We start from the raw sequence: 19,384 nt of genomic DNA, 5'->3' as shown, positions 1-19,384 counted from the left end.
TCAGCGCTTCAATGAAGACCTGATGAAGATTCGAATGCACGAATACTGCAAACACAAGCGTTCCGAAGTGCAAAAAGCAATCAAGAATGGGTGGAACAGGCCAGATTGGCTGGCCAAAGAAGATTGGAAGAATGCGAAGAAAGCAGCGCGCGAGAATCCCGACAAGTGGAAGCAACAAAAGGATGCAGCCAGAGCGCGAGTAGAGGCAGGGAGCTCGCACCAATTGGGGAGCGGTGGATGGGCATCATTTGAGGCCGATTTTGTAAGTGTTTTCACATTGCTCTTTATGTTCGATAGTTTAGGGTTTATGAGTTTTTTAATTCTAACATAATGAAATCTTTGTATGTTTTGACAGTGGTCGATGACAGGACGTGATCCCACACCGTACGAGCGTGAGTACGCAGGCAGGAAGGGCTTAAACGCCCTGATGGACATTCTCAGTTCTCGCGGCGGCATGGTTAGTATTAGGGTTTACTCTTTTTTATTTTTTAGTAAAGCAAAGATGCAATCCCAACTGTCTAACTCACAGTCAATACATCCTAGCTGCCTATCTAAGGGTGCTCGAGGGATCGCTCCAAGACCTGTATCACCGAAAGGATCTCAACATTCGAGATTCCCCCAGCTCAATAAAACCTCACTCGACCCTCAACAAAGGCTGCAGTAAATCTGACAGTACATAGACTTCCCACAAAGTCATACATCAACAAATTTCCCACTGTATGTTGTAACCGCTGTGGCGGTTGTTTGCTGCGTAACTCACAGCCAGCAAACCCTCAACAGACATACATCATCTCTGACAATACATCCCATGTGGAAGTACCTGCAATGTCAGGATGAAATCTGGAATATCAAGCAGCAAACACAAGCTACCTTATGAACTAGTGGATGTCGCCTACAGTCTGTGTGTAGATGCGTCCGTGTCGTATGTGACACGCCTCCAAGAACTGTGAGCCATCCTTCGATGTGTAGACAGCCACCACAAATCAGCTCTCTAGGAGTGTCGATATCCTCAGCACCTGCAGTTGTAGGTCGAAACCCCAAATTTGCAGAGTCGGATCTGCACCCGCCGAGACCACGTAGTCGAAAATGGCCTGCGCAGAACTTTGTCGAAGCCGAACGGTGGCCGAGATGATCTCAGAATAAAATTCTGAGAACATTACCCTTCGGGCTCTCCCACGGGATTTGGGGCCGTCTCTTCGCCTGTCGAATCTCACTCCAATCTGAGCAGGTGACTCTAGCTTCCTGCAATGTTGCCACGAGCCTCGATCTGAGCTCTGATACCAGTTGAAGGAGTACGAGCAGAAGTGCGACGCAAGAGAAAGTGCGAGAAGAAGAGCACGACGATATGGTGAACTTGCTCTGTTGTAATGTGTAGATCATAGTGAGTTCTTATTAGGTTTTAACAAAAGTATATGTGTACATACCTGGCGGCCCGCCCACTTACCTGGGCGACCACATTGAGCTTTATACCCCAACATAAAGCACCACTCGGAGCCCATTACTTCGGCTATCTTCAAAATTTAAAATCTCAGTATTTCTAATTTTATATCATCAAGTTGGCCTAGTTGCCTTTGTCGCATGCATCTGCAACCACTTTCTACGTCAAGACCGTCCACTTCCGATGTGTGTAACGCTATCTTCAAAATTTAAAATCTCAGCATTTCTAATTTTATATCATCAAGTTGGCTCAGTTGCCTTTGTCGCATGCATCTACAACCACTTTCTACGTCAAGACCGTCACTTCCGATTTGTGTAACTCATGATGTACAAGTCAGATTCACAAGCTATAAAGCATGGCTGAAAACCCAAAAGCACTCGAGCAACAAAAAACACTAGTACACAAGCCCGTAAAAACCAAACCTTTGTACATAAATTTTACATGGTCACTCCCAATACTCAAAGCACTATGTACACATATATACATGAGGCTAGTTAGCAAGCTTTTTGGCATGATCTACTAGCTTTATGCTCATCCAAAAAATGCATGACAGTGTAGTACGGCCATTTTAAGCATAGTCTACGATGAGCGTATTCCTAATGTTCATCCATTGCATGTTTCTGCTTTGGCAAGAGCACCACATTTCATACACATATCCCCAAGCCCATTCCCAACCAAGTTAGACCTTTCAAACCCCTCTTCGATAATCCTATCATGGATTTTGTGGTTGTATCAATTGCACTTGGGCTTGCACATGCCTTGAGTGAACAAGAGAATTCACTTATACCTTCACACTTCATTTGTTTAAATTGATTGAGTATTTTCTCCCCTTTCCCATGATCCTATACAAAGGGAACCCAAGTGACTTCATCATGGACTAAAATCTCATCAAAGACTTGTTGTGCCCTTTCCAATGCACCACATTCAACATACACACCTAACAATGCAGTGCCAAGCACGCAATCTATTTTGTGCTTGCCTGGTTTATGATCCAATCATGTACTTTTATGGCATTATCCAATGCTCCTACACTTCCACAAGCTTTGAGAATAAAAGCCAAATTTGTCACATTGGAAAAGATGCCATATGGTGTCAGTTTGTTTAAATAGTTGAAAGCCAAATTTGCACCATCTTGATGGGCATATCATCACATGGCCTCATATTATGTTTGCTCAAAACGGTTGTGAACATGCTTCTTGTGGACAGCGGAATTTTATTAAAATAATTTCTCTCCCTGCTAGGGCATACAAGACCAGCAACCTATGTAGGAAATATATTTACCTTCCCCTTTTCCCTCCATTTGTGTGCTTTTCATGGATGGACACAAGTTCTAACTATTTTTTGCCATAGCGTGTAACCATCTCTAGAACATGTTGTTCAAGATATCCATGTTTAATAAACCAAATCACAAAAATGTTTCATGGCATAACTAAGTTCAACATGAAACATTTCCATACATTCATACTTCCCATTTGGCACAGCTGATGCACATTTTACACCTAGTGTCTCGCAAAGAGGTTCAATCTTGATCACATTGTGAACATTGAATACATTTGGAGAAAGACTGGCCCTTCATGTCTGATTAAAATAGCTTAGAGCTTCCTTACAACAATCCTACAATCAACACGTTGCAAGAGATGACATCTTGAAGAGGATACACTACTCATGCTTTTGGGAGGGCACCACATTTTGCATACATACTGTCCAAATCACCCACTGAGCAAACATCTTCCATAAGGCCATCCAGTGATAGGCTTCCTAAGTTAATGTTGTTCTTGTTCTTGCAATCAACGCATTCCAGTGCTACCATTCCAGACATGAAGCCCATCAGCAACTTGAGTGTGTTTTGTTTTGATGAGGGTAACACACTTTATATACACACTGAGACACTTTTTGAAGTGACCCTCTAGATTGATCACCATGCCATCCATACCCACATCTCCATTCGGAGGCACTAGTGGTGCTGCTCCTTGAGGCCCATGTTAAGGTAGCGCAAAGGGCCTACACATTGCCCTGGACACTGGCGTTGTGAATTAACCACCCAAGCAAAGACCTCATTTGAAGCCTTCTTGTTGGAGGCCCCAATTTTAACCTGCAAATGCAAGTCTCATTGTCATGAGCTTTTCCTTCCTGCACAGTTTTCCTTGATGTGGTACTAGTGACTTGCAAATGGTCATGGAACCTGCAAGCACTCACGCACATGCCCTCGACATCTAACTCCTCCCCCGTCAGAATGAAGTAGACTCCTCTTTCATCGTCGCCGCTCTCCAATATGTGCAGGAGAAGAGAAGCTATGGACTCTCTGGTGTGGAAGATGGAGATGGGGAGATAGAGGTTTGTGTAGAGAGGGAAATGGTGGAGGAAACGTGAGAGTGGGAGGAGTCAGTGTAGGAGGAAGCTATGGACCACCATGAAGAGAGAGAGGGGGAAGGGATGGAGGAGGAGGGGGAGAAGGAAGAGGCAAAGTCAAAGAGGATTTGCTTTTGCGCCATGGAGTAGGATCCATACCAGAGGAAATAGATATGGAGAGGGGATTCATCCTTGCACATGCAAGAAATATGCTAGTCTCGACACGTGTGCATCAATTTGAAATACCCCACTACTGTGGAACTTGCTGATTGTCCGCGTGTGCACGGACGACCAAGATGCTCTTGAATGTAACTATACACATCATGAGTAACATTTTTCTCCAGCTTGCTAATTCTTTGAGCAAGTAAGCACGTATGCTCGTCCATGTCCAAAGAAAAAAAAGATGTCCATGTCCATGGAACCATGTTTCTGCCAACTGCATCTCGAGAAGAGTAACACCAAATCATATTTGCAAAAATATATAGGTGTGGGAAACATAGCATCTTTGAAGATTCAAACTAAAGAATAAATACTACAGTCGTCCTCCTTTTGAGGCCACAAAATTCCTTCTTTTGTGCATCGTTTAGGAGGCAGTTAAGGCATCGCAGCACACTCGCTTAGGTCAAAAGACTCATTTGCAGGCCATTTGCAGGCTCTAGGTCGTGATCTCGAGTTTGATGCAACATCGTTTTGACCTTGGCACGGTGCATGCTAGATTGTGCTTGCAACTAACTTGGGGAAAATTTTTGTGAGATTCACCTAATGAAATGAAGGTAGAGCAAGAATTTTGCAGTATCGATTGCACAAAATCGTCAAAATTAAAGAGGGATATGTTGAAGCTCTGAAAATGCAAAGCTTTGTGGCAATTCAAGCTTTTTTGTGTTACATAGGAGCTTTTTTTTTAGCACGCGTAAAAAAAAGAGGGGTGTCTGAGCTCGCCCGTCATCTACGTACACGCAGATGATTGGGGAGCTCCAGCTCCCCCTATTGTTTTAAGGGTTTAAGGAGATAATGTGGATGATGGGCAGGCTCTGACACCCCTCTTTTCTTAAACATTTATATCAAAAAGGCCTCCCAATATCTCCTTAATCCAATAAAACAATAGGGGGAGCTAGAGATCCCCGATCATCTGTGTGGGTGAGCTTTGTCATTCCTCTTTTCTTAAACATTGATATAAAAAAGGCCTCCCTATTTCTCCCTTATCCTATTAAAAAATTGGGGGAGTTGAAGCTCCTCAATCATCCGCGTGCACACGGATGATGGACGAGCTCTAAGACCCCTCTTTTCTTAAAAATTTATATCAAAAAGGCCTCCTTGATTCTCCCTAATCCCATAAAACAGTAGGGGGAGTTGGAGCTCCCCGATCATCTGTGTGCACTCGGATGATGGGTGAGCTCTAGGACCCCTCTTTTCTTAAACATTTTTATAAAAAAAGCCTCCCAGTTTCTCCCTAATCCCATAAAACAATAGGGGGGGCGAAGCTTCCCGATCATCCGCGTGCATGCGGATGATGGGCAAGCTCTGACACCCCTCTTTTCTTAAACATTTATATCAAAAATGCCTCCCAGTTTCTCCCTAATTCCATAAAACAATAGGGGGAGTTGGAGCTCCCCAATCATCCACATGCACACAGGTGATGGGCAAGCTTTGACACCCCTCTTTTCTTAAACATTTATATCAAAAAGGCCTCCCAATTTCTCCTTTATTGCATTAAAAAATCAGGGGTTCCGGAGCTCCCCGATCATCCGTGTGCATGCAAATGATGGGCGAGCTCTGGCACCCCCCATTTTATAAGTGTACTAACCTTAGTCTCTTGTGGAGGCCTGTATTAGAAACATGGATAATTATTTTTTGAAATTTTTCTTTGGTTCTCAGAAAAGTAGCTCAAGGATTGGCTTCAATGTCCATGATCAAATCTTACTCATCTTTTTTCTCACTCATGTCGACACAATGCTGCTTGGAGATTGACTTACTCCTAAGTGTATTTGGTTTTTTTCTTAGTGTTTGCAATAGTCATAGAGTGAAGGCCAGATATGTTGTGGCTGGCATTGTGGGGTGTGCTTGATCTATGCACAAGAGCTCTTCTTTTCCCACTTTTTAAATATAGTAATATCCTTTCTCAATTGCGATAGAAAAAGGAGGTTTGGAGCTCCCCCCTTTTTATATAAAAAATATTATTCCTCAATTGCCATATGTTTTTGCATATACTTTTAATCACATGCTTAATCAAAGGTTTTACAATGACCCTATGATTTTTAGCATATCTCGTAGGGAGCTTAAAGCCACTTGGTCGTCCACACATTTCTTAAAGGGAGCTTGGAGCCACTTGGTCATCTACATACTAGTAAAACAACATGGGCGCTCCAACCCCTTGATTTTCATGTCCCTAAGATGATATAGGAGCTAACAAATTCACATTCGATACAAATGTTTTAAGAACAAATGCTAGGTGTTGGATCTTGCCCATTGTTCACGTGTGTTGAAAATAAGAGGGTTCTTACACCTTGCTTTTTTCTTTCTAGTCCGTTTTTTATCACATTGAAATTTGGGTGAAAGAGCTTAGACTTGAGTCGGTTAAGAAAAGAGTAATAAAGTAGAAAGATGCTTGGAATTCAAGATAATAATCTAAACATAATAAAAATGCAATCTATTTTTCAAAATATCCTAGTTATAATTGGCTTAAAGAGATCCGAGTATGTTTGCGTTAGAGATTTTTTTTTGAAAAAAACTACTAAACATTTTCAAAGAGACAGAAGTATTTAAAATTGAAATGTATAATGATATATACCCACCATTATATTAATAAATTGTTCAATTTACAAAAATGGTTTATAAGGAGCTACATCACTCCTATTACATACAATGATAGCCTCAAAGGCTCAATGAAATGAGGTGATTAACTTTTCAAATACTTCAAAGAATGCTTTGTATCATCTTCAGCTTCGATAAACTTATACCATCTTTGAGATACTTCACTTTGTCTTTAGCTATGTATGATCTAACAATGTCACAAAATCAAAGAGCACAAGATGAAAATCATATCAATGCTAGAGAAATACATGGACATAATATCTTTGGAGATGGTTTGTAACACTTCAATACACAAAATATATTTAATCAAGATTAAATCCATGTATATATTATACAATCTTCTTAACATGAAATACATGTACTCTGTGCACATATATACAAAGCCGGTACTCAAATTTTACCATAGGGATCTCTTATTTGTATGGACTCTATTCAATGTAAGTTTTTTCGATCATAAATGAATCACCAGAGAATGGATCCATGGAGAAAATCTATGAAGAAATAAACATATTAAACATAAAAAATATATCATGAAACAAGATAATGAAACAATATCATGACATTATTAAACGACCATCTCAATCATGACAAATCAATAAGATAATAAAACAATATCATGATCTCATGAAACGATCATCTCAATCATTACTAATCAATATGAAATAATATCATGGCATAATAAAGCAAAGCCATAAAATAATAATCATGTCAATCATAACAAAAATACATCATGAAACAGTGCCAAGACATTATGCAACAAGTATCTAAATCATTGTGAGTCAATGTGAAATAGTATCATGGCATAATGAAAAAATTTCATAGAGCAATGATTTTTTCAATCATAACAAATCATCATGGATTAACACCATGGCATCATGGCATAGCACCATGATACAAGGATCATTGAAATTGTAAGAAATCATTACGAAATAATTATATGGAATAAAAAATATCTAGATCATCATGAATCATTACGAAAGAACTTAATGGCATCATAGAATAAATCCATAGAATAATAAACATAACAAAATATCATGAAATTTTATAATGACATCATAAAACAGTCATCTCTTATCATTACAAATGAACATAAAACAACAACATGGTATAAGGAATTGACTTCCTGAAACAATAATTCTTTCAATCCTAATGAATTATCGTGGAACAATATCACCATATTAAAACGACTCTATCTAACAAAAAACCATCTCAATTATACTGAGTCATCCATGAAACAATGCTATGGAACAAAAAACCATCTCAATAGGAAACGATCACTACAAACGATTTGTAAACATTGTAGAAAGACATCATGGTATCATGGAACCACTCCATGAAATAATAATCATCTCACTAAGAAACAATCGATACGAAAGACTTACAATCATTATGAAAACACATCGTGTCTCATAGAACACCTCTATGAAATAATAAACATCTCAATAACAAACGATCATTTGTACTAATCGTTTCTCATTAAGATGATTATTCTCTCAAGAAGTTGTTCAATGATATAGTTTTATAACTACAAGTTGCATCATGTACATGGTGATTAGAACTTGTTCGTACTGAACATTCATTACTGACATGATTATTGCTTTATAGAGTTGTTTCATGATGCATAAAAAGTAAATCAAAGGTCATAACAAGAAGCTTAACATAAATGGATTCAAAAATATAAAAGCTCTGCTAAGCCTATATGTGAAGCTTCTCTGATACCATGTTGAGAAGACAAAGAAAGAGAAGAACGGAGAGACGATGCACAGAGAGAATAACCCAAAGTGCAAAGAACATGCACACAAGATGGCATATATATAGAGGGGACCCAAGGCTACATATAGAGTAGATTCACATATAAGCTCAACAAAGGCAAGCTTGAATCGTTTTAATTGTCTTCTACACCCAGTCGATGTTCCACCTCCCCCCCCTTGCTAGCATTTCAAAACGTTCGACTGGAGGCTTTGTTCTTTTTTGAGTATCTGACCCTCTTCCTTCTCCTTTAGTGACCAGCATTTTAAAACATTGTCTTCCCAACACCCGCTTACCTTGCTTTGGAAGGTGCGCCCGGTTCTCGGAGGTACCTTGATGTGTGGGTTGGGAGTCAAAGAGGCAGAGTTTGGAGCTAAAGAGAGGGTTATTGCCAGCGAGTTGTTGATTATCTTGGGGACTGTAAGCAAAGTGCAGCGGCTTGGAAAAGTCAAGTAAAATTGAGATTTAGGGAGGGATAACAAATTTTGTGGAGCAACTTGGGAGTACCAGACGAGTGGAGTGGCTTGGAGATTCTTGTAGCTTGGTTTGTGAGGCCACCTTTGGAGTGCAAGAAGGTTTCCCCGACTTTCGGATCTTGCAACTTCATCATGGCCCCCTTTGCTCAAACACCAACGACATCGACCAAAACCAACAAGTGGCTATGGACAGCAAATCCGCCATCCAATTAGCGGCCTATGCATTGACAGAGATCTCAAGGAATCCAGGGAATTGTTTGGCTCGAGATTGTGAAGCCAAAAGCAAATGGACAAGTTCGCTACTAGAGGACACAAGCACATGCAAGCTTGATAAGGATGGCAATACTAGTACTCAATTAGCTGCCTCCGTATCCAATAGGTCCGACAACTCTTGTTATAAATGTGACACGACGCTTTGTTTGGCTTGGGAGTTTGAAGCCAAAGGCAAAAGCAGGAACTTAAAGATAGACAAAGACAAAGGCAAGCTAGACAAAAATTACGATAATAAAGATTTGACATAGGAGATCGGCATGGCACATGTGGCGGCCGCCATAGTGGCTTCGACATCAGATTTCTAGTCAAAGGGTAGTTGCCGCCACTAGCTTCAACCAGAGAGAGGCTTGTGAGTGGCAGAGAGAGGCAAGCAATGCTCCCTATAATCAAATTGTACCCTTGTGTTGGAGTTTAAGTTATCGGTGTTTGGACCCATAGGTCTGAGTTCAATGCACATGCATCTGGCAAGAAACACTATGGATGAGTGCACCAATCCATTTTTATTGGTCAGATTATGGATAGGCCACAATTCATTATCTAGGGGTATTATATTTGGGACGTGATGGTTTACAGTTCATGAATGGGGATTGTGGTCTACAATTCAAAGTTTCTAAATAGGTAACCGATTCTTAAGATGGCATTCTTAAGTACAAAGTTGAGGGTAGCAAATTTGAGGTGTATCCAACATTATCGGTGTTGTTGGGGTGACCATGGTAGCTTCTTCACCGAGTTGGTCTCACTATTGATGTCCACTATGAGCTGCAGAGAGGGAGTTTGGGCACCTCAAGTGAATTGCCCAATGTGACCCCGTTATTTAGTCTGGCTTTTAGGTATTTGTTTTACTTATTTGTCAAAGTCTGGGTAGGGCAATTTTTTGAGGTTGCTATACTAGCGACCCCTTGCCTCCATTGTATACACATTCAGTTATTCATTGCCAAGGTTAATTGGTTCAGGAGACTCTCTCTCTCTCTCTCTCTCTCTCTCTCTCTCTCTCTCTCTCTCTCTCTCTCTCTCTCTCTCTCTCTCCACTGTCGAAACCCTAACCCTACACTTTTCCCTTCCACAGGTCTCCCCGGGGGCGATGGGCAGCCCCATGGGGGGGCGTTAAGGCACAGCACTGCCCCTCCTACCCCTCAATCTTGGCGCAGGCTCCACAGCACGTCTGAAAACGATGACCCTGCCCACCACCGTGCACGAACTCAACAGCACCTGAGTGTGCTCTTCTCAACAGCACCTGAGTGCGCTCTGCTCAACAGACGAACTCAACAGCACCTAAGCACCTGAATACTCCCGCCCAAGTAACCTGCTCAACAGATCCGACGCAGCTCACAAAGCCCGTGTAGCACCTTTGCAAGCACGATTAGGACCCCTATGTGCCGGACAGTACACCTAGAACAGTATAGCTGGAATGACTGAGTCCCACGCAGCCCGACCTCAGGTAGCTATGGAGCCTATGCCTCAGCAAGACGACCGAGTTGCATCAGTGGGGATGCCCAACCAGTTAGTGGAACCATTCATGGAAACCACAGACGGTACTACGTCGATGTCCACCCCACGTACACCAGCTCCCCCTTCTCGTAGGAGCTTTCACGCAGTGGCAGCAGCACCTAAGAAGGATCCTCTCGCCCATCAAGAAGCAAGAATCTCAGCCCTTGAGGCCCATATTCAGGAGCTCATTGGGGAAAATGTTGCTCTCAAGCAACGCCTTTAGAAGCTTGAGAATGCAAGAGAAATAGAGAGTCAAGCTCTCCTTGTGAAAGCACGAGAGGTCGAAACATCCCTCAATGAATCTGTGTCAACTGTCCAGAAGGAACTTCACGAAGTAACCCACTGCATCACAAAGAAAATTGACATCGAGCTACAGGCAGCTCTTCAAGAACGCCAGCTACAAGAATCCCTTGGTCTCAAAGTTTGGATCGAGGGGCTCACATCACCATGGTTTACTGTCAAGGATACTCTCGAAGAAGCGATCTTCAAGCTCAATGACATACTTCAACCAGTCACTATCGAACCCAGCACAGTCTCTTGGATCAACGACACAAACAGATGCTTACCATCCGGGCAATGCATCCTTACTTTCAAGGACAAAGACGAGTGTTCGAGGTTGTTACGTCAATCTCGACTCCCCAAGGGAAAGAAGCTATGGATTGCCGAGGAATTGACGACAAACCACCTCAAACACAAAGCAAGCGAACTCAAAAAGATGCACGACGCTCACAAACAAGGCAAATGGGCAGTCTATCGAAATGGACGGGCTATCATCCAGGATTTTCGAACTCCGAAGAAGACCTCGCCGCAATCGGCTGAAGATATCTCTTAGGTTTATCTTTTAAATTTCTTTCTAGCCCCCCTTATTCTTGTCTTATGTCAACCGGCTAGTGCACCCCTAAATATGATTTCCCAACAGCTAGAATTTCCCATCCAATGTATGTCTTACCCAAATGAGTTGTATCAATCATATGCGGGAGCCACTTTGTAATGTTTTATTTTGTGTCCCATAGGTCATATTTGACCTCAGAGGACGATAATCAAATCTATCTGTATATCTATCTCTCTCTCGTGTGCTCACTCTCCTTGGTCTCTACGCTTCTGCATCATTGACTTTGACACACGGAGGATCTAGTTTTCAAAGTATCCAAGGCGAGTCCCTCTCTCACACTGATTTGCTGAACACAATTCATTTCACTCATGGGCGGACTTACTAGCCTGGAACACCTACATATGTACTTGGACATGAGTTAGCACGCTACCTCAATGTGCTGCAGTGTGCAGTTTGAATGGGTGAGAGCATGAGGAGTCATTCCATTGGTTCAACTAAGGAAAAAGGGCATGCTCACTGACAATCTGAACCCGGCCTAAGCTTATGTCGACTGCCTCCTCACGAACGAGTTTGCCAAGTTTGGGCGGACAATGTGTAAACAGCCTTAGCAAAAGGTGACACCACCTGACCACCCTCATCACTAATTGAGGTCAATGGTACACATTAGGTGTCACAAGGAGGGAGTAGTTTGGGCCATACGATCACTTTTGAACTAGGTGTGAACTCGGGAGATATGTGCACCACACCAAATTTGGTGTGAACTCAATGTGAACTTGGTGGTGTAAACTAGGTGTGAATTTATCCACGAGACGACATGATCTATAAACTTATAACACACACACACACACACACACACACACCTTTCTATAAGTACGTGAAAGCTTAGTGGCTAGAGAATCTCCAGCAGGCCTTAAAGTTGACTCCCTCCCCTAAATTTTGATTAAGAATATGTGACTCTTAGTTTATATTTTTTGAGCTTCAAATGACTCTCAACGTGTAGAAGATGAGCGTCGGTAGGTTCTTAGGTTCCGTAGTTCAAATGATGCTTAACATCGTATAGCTAAGCTTCATCATGTAAACATCGTTGATTCACTCTATACGATACTATGTTGCTAGAATATAACAAGTGACACCTCTATAAATGCATACATTCATAATTTCGTCATACACATTTAAAACAAGAAGAAGATTAGATTCAAAATTTCATAGCATTTTGATGTATCGTATCTAACCTGGAGATAATAAGAATAGTGCGTAACTTGTAAGTGAAACCTTTGAATAGTTGCAGACTGCGGTCCCATCCACACGTAAGCTTGAGAGATTGTCATGAAATCACATAGAAAAACCAATGTCAACAATAAGAATACAACACAAAAACCACTTGCATAGGTCATGATGGGATGAACACATACAAAAAAAACACAATGTACCTGGCAAACAAACCAAGGGAACTGTAAGACTTGGTAATTGCTTTGATTACTCATGCATCTACGTTGTTTTAAGCCATCAATTGTTCTTCAAGTATTTCACCTCTGCAAGCAGAAGATCTCTGGTTGCTTGAACGGAATCTTAATCCACCTTTTGCTGCTAATTTGTAACAAAAAAAATATTATTTCAGGTTTGGCTTCCATTGCATAAAGCATACGGCAATCACTTTTAAAATGAAGAAAAGTTTTTTCTTTAATTCACATGCTACAAATACAACAAGTGATAAAATCACAGGCCTGCCCTTCAATGATTTGCATAAGAAAAAACACATGGGAAACTCATGAGGATTGACACAAAAATATGAAGGGTCCTTTCATCATCACAGAAAGTTGCGAGAAGTTAAATTGAAGCCTCGACAAGTCACGACTAAAGGTCGAATTGAAAAGACATAGAAGACAAAGTGTTAGCCTTGATATCATCCAGCAAAGAAGCTCCATGGTTTAGCCAACCTCAACTAAAAACTGCTCAGGTGCCATAACCCAACTTAGATGAGAAAATCCCTCTCCAAAAGAGCATAACTCACTTCTCATCCCGAATACAGAATGTGTAGACCAAGGACTTTTCACTGCAGTCTACAACAGACATTACTTACTCCTACAGAATTAGGGACAAAGTAAACCCCAAAAGAGACTTCCATTTTATGACACCTTGCAACTAGAATCACGACCCTTGCAAAAAACTTGAGCTTGAACAACTATATATTTAGCAGCCTGAAACATGCCAAATGCATCATGCAAGCACATCCAGACACGGATCACCTACTACAATGCAATGGAGAGGGAGAACACTCTCAGGATGATATTGCACTGATCTCTAAAGCAACCCTCCAAATTCTCATTTCTTAGTGTCTGCTCCGCATTGCACTGGGGCTCTCCACTTGGTCTCTCCCCCAAGAGCATACTGGCCACCATACATGCTGCAGCTACTGCATGGTAGTCCCCATCTCCGAAATCCTCAATAACCAGTAAGCATTGACCACTACTACACACCATGCATTCCTTACACTGTAAAATCAACAAATAAAAGGGTATCCTCAACATCAGTCACAAAAAGAACTAGCAAAGCAAAAGAGCAAGTATAGACCCTAATCTGAGAGGATCCCCTCAACAGCTAGCAAGAGAGTGTCAATGTCTTATCCCTAGGCGCATGAAAACTTGCAGCAACAACAGATCCTCGCCCTCAACTTTCAACAAATGATGGCACCGCATCGCCCTTAGATCTACACAATCAACAACCGAGATCAATGGACAAGTAATCACAAAAAAAAGCAACAAAGCAAAAGACGAACAAGATTCGGACATTGATACGGGGGGATTCCCTCTAAAACCAAGCGAGAGAGAATTGATGTTGTAGCCCCAAGTACCGAGAGCAAAATAGAACATAAATAAAACTACCTTCCAAATAAAGGATTACACTTTGAGATAAGCTTGTCTTTCTTGGCTGCCACCTTCAAACCAGGTCATTGGATGTGTACTAAAATGCTTACAAGTTACAACACCTTCAAGATGGTTGTTTGGACCAACATTTTGAGCTGCAGAGAATACATACATATGAGTCCTTTGTAGAAACTCGAATACACCAATAGAGAGCACATCGTTCATAGAATTGTCATGAGAATGTAACTCCTGCCCTTTCCTTAGGAGTCAGGACATCATGAGGTAGCTAAATCCTTTTTTGACAATCAGTAGTTATTTTTTACTATAGAAGATTTTGCACACTTGTGAAAAAAATTTCAAGGAGTGGCTTACGTGCCAGTCGAGCCAGATTCCTGCAAAATGCAAAACCAACAAAATCGGGTGATGTAACAGTTCAGCTATCAGATATGAAAAACTGTCTCATTTTGCATCTTCAATAAATATACAGAGTAAGAAATTTCTTTTCACAAAACTAACGAAACAAGATGATGTAAAAGCTCAGCTATCATATAGGCAAAGTTGTCTCCTTTTGCATCTTCAATAAATATACAGGTGGTAAAACGTGCTTGACTGGAGAGAAATCAGCTTCGTTGCAACCAGCCAGTGCATGTTGTATCAACAAATGAGAAATTGCATGGGCATTGGATTTTTTAATGCAACTCTAAGCGCATTGTCCAAAAAGCTAATAGACCATATTAGCAAAGTCCCTTCAAAAGTACATGGACTCCATTTAAGTAATCGAATATATTCGAGTAGCGAATTCCATCAAAATACTGAAAGATGAATCGCATCACAAACTCATAAGTCGGACGATGTCCTCCTTGGTTTTGCAAGATTCCAAATATCATAAACCTTTTGCCATTCTACATTCTCAATGCTAGGTCCAAGCAATGAAACACGCATTAATGCTTCAAGAGTTTCCACATTCAAGCACTCCCGAGCATGCGTCTTGATGAGATTTTGTTTTGAGAAACCTCTTTCACATGACACAAATGACAGAGGAAGAGCCGGCATGACCTGCCACAACTTTGTCAGATTCACATACGTTTGCATCCAGTTCTTATTAGAACAAAAAACACGCCATGCATCTGACATATTCATCCCCTCGTAGCCATAATACAATGTATCTGTGAATGATAGCAACTCTGCCTTGCAATTGTCAATGGCAACCAGACTTCCAAACTTCTCAAGCAATTTCTCAAGCCATTCTGAGAACTTTTTCTCTCTGGATTTTATCTCCTCTACAATCTTTGTTCTACGAGGATAGTAACGCGGGTTGAAAAGTCTAGCTGCATTGAAGAAATAAACATCTAGAAATCAATCATTCACACATTCTATCACTTTCAAGACAAACCTCTTTGCAAAATTCATGCAACTTTGAACGTCGCCCCCTTCCTTATCCAATGGCAACCCATTTGCATCATTGCCTGGAATTTTAGCATACAAGAGCTGATGCGAAATCTCCTTTCCATCATCACTAACATACACAATTCAAGAAGTGAGTGCCTTTTCCAAACTCCTGCTGAAGAAATTTTCGTTTCAAAGAAGCAATAATTACCTCTATTTCAGCACTTATAGAAGGAATATCCACATTCTCCTTCTAGAAATGAGTATTCAATGCACTAAGATCCCTCAGCACATCTGCCAGCATGTATATACAAAAGAGGACTTTATAGACGTTAAGTTTCTCATACCAACTCGTCGCATTGTCTTTCCAAAAGCTGAGAATTGCAGGCATGAGTTGCGTCAACCTCTCCATCACATTACCTTGTGCGAGCCATCGAACCTCATGAATGTTTAAAACTTCTAAAACTTGTAAGTGCATCTCCTTCAACAAACTTTGGAAACTTGTGTGCCTTACACTAGAACCAGAAATCCATGAATAGACTTTGTTAGCAAGTTTATCAATATAAGGTAAACAAGGAAAGCATTTAACTGCATCAAGTACAGCAAGAGCCTCTCTATGTGCAATACAATGAACACTCATCAGATGTGGCATCTCTCTTTTCATTTTTGCAACCAATCCATCGTGGCAACCAAGCATTGAGCTATCTCCATCTGTTGCTATTCCAACCAATTGCTGCTTGTTAAGTCCAACTTCTTTCATCATTTTCATGATTGCATCAAACTTTGTCTGGGCACACCCATCAGGTACTGTGAGTAGCTTTGCAAATGTAATTTCAGCAGAGGAGCAGCCTGAACATTTAGGTGCCAGAAAAGAGAAATAAATGATGAGATGCTTCTCTAAAGACCTATCCATAGTCTCATCTACCATCAATGCATAATAGGGGCTTTGCAACAACTTTTTCTTTTGCAAATCATCCAAATAATTTGATATGCAAAAAATGAACTCCATCATATTAGTATATGAGGAGTAGTCATGCTGAATGGGCATTTCTTCTACATTCAAAGAATAGGCCAAACCACACAATCCCTCATACTTACGGATAGCCAGGTCCTCTTTTGCATTGTAATATGCAAGTTTCATGACGGTAATGACCCTGTGCCTATTTCTGCCAATGGCTTCCTTCGCATGAGTCTTCATCCGTTTTCCACCTTTGCTATAGTGCTTTGTTGCAGCCCAAACATGCTCCTTGGACTTACAATGTTTTCTTATGGCACTCTTCATGATTGTTTTACAACCATTTCCTTTGCCCCAAGGTCCCTTAACTTTATACTTTGTACACCAAGCACATTTCATAAACTCCTTCTCCTTATGAATGACCTGGAAAACAAAGGGATACATAATTGCCCATTCTTGACGAAACTTCCTCACGGTTACCTTTTTAGCCTTTGTTGGTGTAATCACTTCTGTAGTTGTAGAGACACCATTGTGTGAGCCATCAGTTGATTGCCTTACACCTTCGATCTCTTCTATAGTATGGGCATTCAAACTCTCCACGCCAACCTCGAGAGTATCCTCTATCTCCACAATGTCTTCCATCTCGCTATCTGAGCCAAAGATATCTTTCAAAAACTCTCTCATAGATTGCTTTTCAGTTTTGTTATGTGATGCACGAGCTTTGTCATCTGAAGCTGAGGTCTTTTGCCCCCTTTCAAAGAATTGACGGAAAGTACTTTGACTCATCTTTGATGGAATCTATATGCCTTGCAAGCCAAAATTATCAAGCACATAAATTTACATAAATCACATCCTTATGAGATACTCTTAAGTCCCTCGTTTAGTTTAATACACATGTACAATGCATGCAAAGACCCAACTCTCTCTCTCTCTCTCTCTCTCTCTCTCTCTCTCTCTCTCTCTCTCTCTCTCCCCAAACCTTACAATCTATAGGGATGCCCAACCTTGCAATCAAGAGTCTCGACAAACAAGCCCTCATGTTACACTTTAATGAATGTATTTCCGAATTATGTTATTTCTTAAGAAGTGTCTCACATTGTCATCCATTAAAAACCAACAAAATAGCTCTTGAAAAAACCTAAACATCTTAGGAGCAAAATATAATTTCAAGCTTCAACAAGATCCAAAACATGCTTCTTTAAATCACCAAACCCATTTATCAATCTTATCTGAAAGAAGAATTTCTCATTTAGCAATGAAAATTGCACATGATCATCTTTATCATCATTCATGCAAGCAAACCTTATTCAACAAAATATCTCTAAAAACAAGTAAATGGCCTAGCAAAGGTAATTTCAACCTTCAACAAGATCCAAAACATGTGCTTCTTTAAATTACCACACCCATTTATCAATCTTATCTGAAAGAAGAATTTACCGTCTCATTTAGCAATGGAAATTGCACATGATCATCTTTATCATCATTCATGCAAGCAAACCTTATTCAACAAAATATCTCTAAAAACAAGTAAATGGCTTAGCAAAAGGTAATTTCAACCTTCAACAAGATCCAAAACATGTGCTTCTTTAAATCACCACACCCATCTATCGATCTTATTGCATGAAAGAAGAATTTCCCACCTCAACTGCTGGCAATGGAAATTGCACATGAGCATCTTTATCCTCATTCATGAAAGCACTCCTTATTCAACAAATTATCTCTAAAGAAGCAAATAGCGTAGCAAGAGGTTATTTCAAGCTTCATTAGCATCCAAAAAATGTGCTTCTTTAAATCATTGTACATCCATATGTCAATCTTATTCTTATTGCCTGAAAGAAGAATTTCCCACCTCAATTGGCAATGAAAATTGAAAATGAGCATCTTTATCACCATTCATGCAAGCACACCTTATTTGAACAAACATTATACTAACAATTTCAAAAGATTGACATTCAAAATGTTGAGATGCACAACTTTTCACTCATCCAAGCTAGTCAATAAATGACCCATTCAACCATAGAACAATACACTCACAATAGTTGATAGACCCATTGTAACAACAATACCCTCACAACATAAATGGATCCATGAGTAGAACAATCACCTGATTCTTTAGCGATAATGTGTTATTTCACCAAATAGTTCAAGATGCTCTACACTATAAATTGTATTTACTATTTTTTTGAGTTTCACCACAAAAATTGAAGTTAAAAAAGCAATTGATTATTGAAATGTTAAGAACTAAGTGTTAATAGGTACCATTTATAGTGTTGAAATCCAAAGCCTGAGTGAGGAACGAGCCCTCACCTCTAGTGTAGTGGGAATGTCACTAATGCATGTGTTGAAGTGAACCGTTGCATCTCATTTTGGAAAGAGCCCAAAGTCTTCATTTCCTGCAATGACATAGACACAACAAATCTATAAGCCCATAATCATACCAAGTAAAAAAATAGTATCTCATACTCCTTAGAGAAAGACATAAGGAAATCCATGCGCGCGCACACACACACACATACATATAGATATATGGAGGGGGGAGGGGAGAAGAAGAGGATTTTAACATCGTAGAAATCTATCCCAAGAGACCTCAAAGATCTATCTGGAGACATGTTATTCAAGAGGAAAATAGCATAACACACGCACACACAGGGAAATGAAATGAAATAAAATGCTATATTAACATCTTCAAAAGGCCAAAATGACCTATGACACCAAAAAGTTACAAGTCGTGAATCTGATACAATGTCTGAGTACAAAAAAAAA

At 40.4% G+C, this 19,384-nt stretch overlaps 2 pseudogenes; both read right to left on the bottom strand.

Moving 5' to 3' along the window:
- Positions 1–3,225: 3,225 nt before the first annotated feature.
- Positions 3,226–3,987, bottom strand: LOC147420776 (protein EXORDIUM-like 5; annotated as a pseudogene).
- Positions 3,988–3,999: 12 nt separating this feature from the next.
- On the bottom strand, positions 4,000–17,407 carry LOC147420775 (uncharacterized; annotated as a pseudogene).
- Between the last annotated feature and the right edge of the window lie 1,977 nt (positions 17,408–19,384).

Source organism: Adiantum capillus-veneris, chromosome 28 (assembly GCF_014529385.1).
Source record: "Adiantum capillus-veneris isolate H3 chromosome 28, ASM1452938v2, whole genome shotgun sequence".
NCBI lineage: Eukaryota > Viridiplantae > Streptophyta > Polypodiopsida > Polypodiales > Pteridaceae > Adiantum > Adiantum capillus-veneris.
The sequence above is the reverse complement of the archived record's forward strand: the minus strand, read 5'-3'. Positions and strand labels throughout refer to the sequence as shown.